We start from the raw sequence: 7,093 nt of genomic DNA, 5'->3' as shown, positions 1-7,093 counted from the left end.
GGCCACAATTAGAAGAAGTACTACCCCGCCGACTTCTGCTAAAACAAATTGCTCGGCACTTGACCAGCCAGAACAGCACAGCAAAAGGTATTCAAAGCACTTGAACATTTCTTTAAAAACGCTAACATGAAATGTGGGCCAGGAGGCACAACTGGTGCGGTTATGAAAACGCAACTCACGTGCTATCACTTACATTCATGTGCAGTTGTCTCATAAGTGCGTCGCACTAATCGCCATCCGCTTTGTGTGATGAAGCTCCGTTTTTGCTGTTGTGTTTCTGCGTGTGCAATATGTCATCTCTGTATTATCTTCGTCTGTACGCCTGTTCAACTTGGAGCTTATTGCGGCCTTGTGCACGTTAGAACTCGGTATACGCGTAGGTGTGCAGACTCAGTGTAGGGGCTGACGGTACTTATCTTCTTCGCCTTTTGTCTCAGAATGTTCCAGTGTGACAGGGCTATATGTGAACTTCTTTTGCTCTCCTATCTGATTCCGCTTTAGATTTTTTGAACATATGACGTTACTTCTTGCATAGAAATATTTTCTTATTATTATCACTATTTTTTCGAGAGGAGCAGCCGCCGCCATCATATGCGACCAAGCATTTTCCGTTTATTTTCATTTTGGTAAGACGGAACGGGAAATATTCATAATACACCCTCCCGAATTATTTGTCATTACCACCTGCAAAGATGTGTCCAAAAAAAATGTCGCCGCCACGCAGAGTAAATGCAGCCTCTCATTTACAGCGGCCGAATGATACGCAGTAGAGAAAACAGGCATGTGCGCTTTTTGATAAGGCCTGCTGCAGTATGCAAGTCCTCGGCCTCCTACGCAGCGAAAATAATGAACAGGAACTCAGAAAATGATTTCCCACAAGCAGCAGTGGAAGAATTACCTCGGCCAGCCGGCTCGCCGCGGGCATGCGGACGAGACGTCCTGCCGGCTGTCATCAGAATGGGCGAATCACTACCAGAAGAGCGCTAGCTTGGGCCGGTTGGTACACGTTGAATTTAATGGGGATAACATCGCGTGGGACAGGATGAACAGAGGGAAAACGGCCAGTGCGCTGTCCGCTTTTCTTCTGTTAGTCCTGTCCTGTCTTTTCTCAAATCATTTACAATGACTACCGGCCTAATCGCGAAGTCATTTTAGAGATAACGACGTCTCACGAATCCTGTCCGCTCACTCATTGAAACTCTCATCGTCACTCACTCTCATCATTGACGTCGCGCAACAGAGCATCTGTTGTTCTTGATCCTTGCGCAACAAACTTCCAAGCGTACGTAAAACAGAGGAAGCTCTATTTAGGCATATCAATTCATTAAGTTGATGGATAAAAGTACATAGTATTTGATGCTTAGAGTCCATGTAATATGGGCTATTTGCAAAGCAATTTTAGCCATGTCATTGCGGAATTGATTTGTGCATCATTAATTGCATATATTGGTCCCTACCTGGATGTCTTAGTAGAAAATGTGATTACATGGCGACAGTGTGCCACTAAATGCAGCAATATCGGACAATGCTTGAAATCTCATCGTGGTGTTATGAATGGTAGAAAGCAGATGACAGGTGACATAAAACGTGATAATACCTTAAGTACATACGGGCTTTAATTCTTGCTTCATTGCAATGTGCCAACTGATCGTTCTCATTCAGTCCACTGGCATGAACACAGTGGCCCCTGGTCAAAGGGTGGGAGACTAGGCAGATATACATTAGGGCATCTTCCAGGATCTCATTTAAAGGACGTCCTCCAAATCGTTTAAGAAATGCAACCAATGAGATCAGAAGGGGAAGTGGACGCAATTTAAATTGTCATTAGATAGTTGAAATGGTTGATATATTTAATGTGGAATGTAAATATTATGTGCCCATTTCATTGAACAGACTGTCCGAACAATTGCCACAATACATTTTTACAGTTAGGGTTGCTAATATGTATTTTTATGATCTGGATACGGTGTTGTAGTTGTAAATTTTGTGTACATGCCACTTTCATAAGTCATAAAATTACCATATCTTTCACATTGTAGCTTAAGTGTGCTGCTATATGTTTCATTACAAGCTGCAAAAATTTGAGAGAATGTGTGGGACTGCCCACTTATCTGGCAAGCACACCGAGAGTGAACACCGAAAGTTCAGTGCTACCAAGTGAAGAGTGAGCGCATGCATGTGTCAGAGATGGTATGTGGGCAAGTCGTTCTGGTGAAGCCACTGCATCTGCATTCAAAATATTTCAGCTACCAGCGTAGTGCAAAATATTGTGTCCACTTCGACGAAATGAAGCACCACTGCAATTATCTGGGCATACCTGTCCAGGGCAGCAAGTGTGACTAGATTGAAAACATTTCAAAATACCAGCATGTACGGCAGTGTCATTGCCAGCGGGACTGTAGAATGCGAAGTGGTGCGCTCCCAAGACTTTCACCAATGGAACTCTGCCTGGGCTGTGTGTCATATATGTTCGGATGTGAAAATGAGGGTGAAATCGTAAAGCATTTGCTTGGGGCTACATGTGGGAAATCTTTTTGTCATTCGAAGTGCTTTATACAGCGAAGCTGTTGGCCCCTTGTTGGTCGGCATTTTTTCTGTTCGTCTCCGTTACCAAAATATGGGCCGATCGTGGCGGCAGTGCAGGACCAGAAGCAATGGCGCGTACTCCTGTAAGGCAGAGACTTCAGCAAAGTGAAGTGCGCAGTGAATACATTCTTTGGAATCACGGGTACAGCATACAGAACAGCGTAGCTTTCAATAAAGAGCAACCGTAAAACAAGCATCTGAGCCACACAATTGGTAACAAGGTGCGCCTGGTAAGAATGCGAAGCACGTAGTGCTCCCCGCATGCCTTTACCGGTACGAATACTGCTGCGTAAGATGCCGCGGCGATGGCAGCTTGTGACGGGGCAAGTGATGTCCCAAGTCTTTCGTATATGGAATAACTGGCCTAGCAACTGATTTCTGTTTTGTTGCAGCACTGCTACGGGTGGCGGCGGTCTCTCAAGATTACCATCACTATAAAGCAGTAAAACATTGCATACCCCAGCAGCAGTTGTAGTGGTGGTTTTAAACAGCTTCGCTGGACATCCATTTCGCAGGGCCAGGATGGCGAGCCAATTTCTTCTTCTTTTTTTACTTTAGGCGACTGGAGGTGTGTGCAAAGTTTAGTAATGTATCCATTGGGTTGCAAATGATTCATTGCGATCTTATGCCTGTTTCTGCGAGAATGGTACATATGTGCCTTTTGTACAATGCTGTTTATATAAACCGATTCATACTTAGTATGAACATTGCTCCCTCGGTTACTGAAACGCAGCTTCCTGTGCATTGCAGTTAATCTCCAGGTTTACACGAGTTTCTAATAATGTGGCTCGCACATTCATTTCTCGTGTACTAGAGCACTAAGCTTGTTTTAGTTGGGTAGCGTTACTCAGTCTCATCGTACTCTGCATTACAGTCGTGCTCACTTGTTACACATATTTCATTGTTTGAGTATTCTATACTATCTTTCACTTGATTGTTCTTTTTTTTTACTTTTGTGGTTCTTTTAATTCTCTCACCATTACTATATTTGATGTACAGTACAGGAAATATTTTCAATTTTGACATCTTCCCGTTGTTGGTTTTCATCATAGGAATGATTTTTGGTGGTATGTGTCGTTATTGCTTTTTTTTCAAGCTTCTAGATTATGGGGTAACATTGCTTGTAGGCAGATACCATGCGATTCGATCTCACATTTTCATTCTGCTTCTTGCAGTTCCTGTGATATAAATTTCTAAATAACTCTAGTTTGTTCATTTGATAGCAAGTGCTCTTCACTGTGCAAAATAAGAAGCTTTAGCACACTTCGCGTTCTTGCTGTTCGTCATTGTATGTGTACTTACGAATTTCGTTTATGCATGTTCTAGTTATGGTTGATCAATTTCTAGTTCATAATGAATTGTTTCTGGAAGTGTTTTTGGTATGGTCTTAATTCGATTTACTTTGCATTTCTCATTAATTTTGGTTCAAACCTTGCAAAAGTATTATTTTTTCAAGAAAGCGTTGCTTTGTGATATGTTCATTTCATGCGCTATTGGCACAAAAGCCCTGGCCTGGCCGATTGTCAAGACGCGCCGATTTCTTAGCGATATGTCATTCTCATTTTGCTTGTGAACATCGTTGCTGCGTACCAAAGGCGGATTCATTTTCGTGGACATGATCCTTCTCAAATGACTTGGACGAGGATGCGTAAGCCTCTATAGGCAACAGTGCTTGGCACTGCGCCGGGAGCTCAGTAGCTGTAGACACCGACGCTTCGATTCATTTGGAAACGGCGAAAACGAGCTTTAGATTATCGTAGACCTTTAAGGACTACTTCTAGACCAGCATTTTGATAACGTCTTGAAAGTGTTTAGAAATAATAAGTGAAGAGCCCTGGCAAAGGGATTATTTGTGCATTTCCCAATCCTACTCAAAACCAGCTTTTCTAATACGTTTTGAAGAGCTCTTCTAGATCGTCTGAGAAAAGTAATTAAGCCGGACATTAGCAGATATACACAACGTTTCAACGACGAAGTTGTCTAACTCGTATCTTCTATAAACAGTTTTTATCGTCTCGGATAAACGCTATAAAAACGTTATGTATCTCTTTTTTGCTACCTGGATTGGCGCTCTTAAATTTTCCCGCAGGTCCATGGTATTTCATATACCACACCACTGCAGCACTTTAACCACTGCTTGCCATGCTTTCTGCTGCAGCTGCTACTCGTGCACTGGCTCGCGCCGCGGGCGCAGTGCTGTGCTTGTTTCCGAGGAGCCGAAAACACGACTGGGAGGACATGTCTGTTCGCCACCTTTCTCACATCGTGGACGATCCTGTGTACATACGGAACCACTTCCGGCATCGCAGCTTGTTTTTTTTTGCGCGCATGCTTTCTTGGCCTTGGAACCTTTGATTTTATGCAAGAGCGCTTCAGCCGCTGCTGTGATGACTGTGCATGGGAACCCAGCCAAAACCAACCTATGAACTCACTTGTCATAGCTCGCGCGCATTGCATGGTGACACGATTTGACGAGAGCGGACTCACCACAAAGTTTAGCAATGGAACTTTTTACAGTTTTTGAAAGAGCCGACGCATAAGGAAGAAGCTCCTTTGTGCTCGAGACGCGTACTGCCAACGTACATGCTCTTCACCCCAAAGTAAGATTAATGTCCAAAAACTGCAAGGGCCCCGGAAAGGTTAGTTCATGCGTGAATACCAACCCCCACGGAAATAAATAATGCCTCTACTGCAAGAACTGTCAACCATGGTTCCGAGAGATAGATTCTTGGCAGAATCAGAGATGCAAAAGTACGCGTCGTTTTGGAAGCATTCCATATAAAGAAGAGAGGAGAAACTGTATAAGTGATAGTTCTGTGACCCTCTTTAAAAGCGAAATGTCATCTTGAACAGTTTGACAGATAATGCATTGTGGTCCTTGTGCGCATGTGTGTGATTTTCTTTAAATTTGCTGATATTTCAGTGAATAAAGATAGATGAAGTTGGCGCTTGTCCTGTGTCGTTCTCCTGCTTGCGATCGTCTTAGTTTACGCTCTTCGCTCCTAGTGGAAGCGTGGACCATCTAGCCCAAATGTATGTTGTTCTGAACCATGTTTCGAAAACACAGGACCCCGTTTTATGGGACACCAAATCGTCGTATTCTCAACTGAATGCCTTCGTTTCCCTCATCGTTGCGTCGACATGTCCTGTAAGCTACATTTCGTTTTGCCTTCGGAAGGGACTCGTTCCAGCGGACGTGAGTGACCTTTTTGGTTACTTGCGACCACCCGTCGGATTGCTAAAACGCCATTTGCAGGTTATTCAAAGCAGAGTTGTGGCGTCAGATTAGAAGATGTGAAGGCCACGTGCGTGTGAGTTGTTATAATGTGGATCCGGGATGGCTGCTGAAGATATAGTTTCGTGCAATTCGACACCTTATTAGAAGACCGACTGAGTTTTGGTGGGCTCACACACTGAACCAGGGGTTACAGTGCTCACCGAGGAAGAGTTTAGAAATAGAGCAGGAGAAGCAATTGCGAAGAACTTCATTGCTCTAAAAGCCAGTGGGACTCGATTGAAAGGCAAGGCGTCCGAGATGTGCAAAGAATTGGATCTGAGCAGGCTGGCCAATGACATTGATAATAGAAAAGCAATGTTCTTTCTGTGTTCTTTACGGCCAGAACGCACAAACCGTCGGTGATATTTAGAACAGTGGTCAGCGAGAATGGATCGTGGCAAATTGTGTTGAACAAGTATCACCAAAAGCACCTTACATCCCTTAATGTTCATGATCCGTTCTCCACAAAGATTTCAACAGACGTTGTTAGGTTTCTTAAGGAAAGTGCTTCCATGGGGCATGAGTTTTCAGCAGATGTTGACAACTTGTTTCACTCTATGCTCCACGATGCCTTTTTCACTTCTGTCAGAGATGCTATAGAAAGTAGCAGTGCAGTTGAGTTCCAAAACTCCTCTGGCGTGTCGATAGACAATATTATGATAATGCTAGAATTTTACCTTGGTGTGACGTTTCTCTCTTTTCAGAACAACTTTTACCGACAAAGACAAAAAATTTGTATCGGATCCTGCGTAGCTCCTGTGCTTGCTAACATTTTTTGAACCTTTTTTGGCAGTGCCTTCGCGACAATTTTAACAGGAAAGGGTGTACTGAAAGTGTTCAAGTGTCTTGACGATTTTTTAATGGTTCTTAAAGAACTGAACGTGTTGACTTACACAGATGGTGTAAGCACTGTCCCAGACAGTTTTGAAGAGAAGGGACGGGGTCTAGAAGCGTACGGTGAGGGGCTAGTTGGTATGACATTATGACAACAAAGACACCCTTCTCAAAAGACTCTCTTCTTTCTCTGTCTTGTTCTTTTTTGCGCAGTTTTTCTTTGTTCTCATAAGGGACAGGGGTTGGTATTCGCGCATAAACTACTCTTGCGGGGGCACATGCACTTTTCGGAAGTTACTCTTACATGGGTTTTAGAGCATGTACGTTGGCAGTACGCACCTCGAGCACAAAAGGAGCTTCATCCTTATGCGTCGGCTCATTCATAAAATAAAAAGT

The 7,093-nt window shown here is 43.6% G+C and overlaps 1 long non-coding RNA gene across 1 annotated transcript; it reads left to right on the top strand.

Moving 5' to 3' along the window:
• Window positions 1–2,983: 2,983 nt before the first annotated feature.
• LOC142566843 (uncharacterized) lies at window positions 2,984–5,532 on the top strand. Its single transcript, XR_012825145.1, has 2 exons — window positions 2,984–3,154; window positions 4,745–5,532. It is a non-coding gene; the product is annotated as an uncharacterized LOC142566843 (long non-coding RNA).
• Window positions 5,533–7,093: the final 1,561 nt, after the last annotated feature.

Source organism: Dermacentor variabilis, unplaced genomic scaffold (assembly GCF_050947875.1).
Source record: "Dermacentor variabilis isolate Ectoservices unplaced genomic scaffold, ASM5094787v1 scaffold_13, whole genome shotgun sequence".
NCBI classification, from domain to species: Eukaryota; Metazoa; Arthropoda; class Arachnida; order Ixodida; family Ixodidae; genus Dermacentor; species Dermacentor variabilis.
The sequence above is the reverse complement of the archived record's forward strand: the minus strand, read 5'-3'. Positions and strand labels throughout refer to the sequence as shown.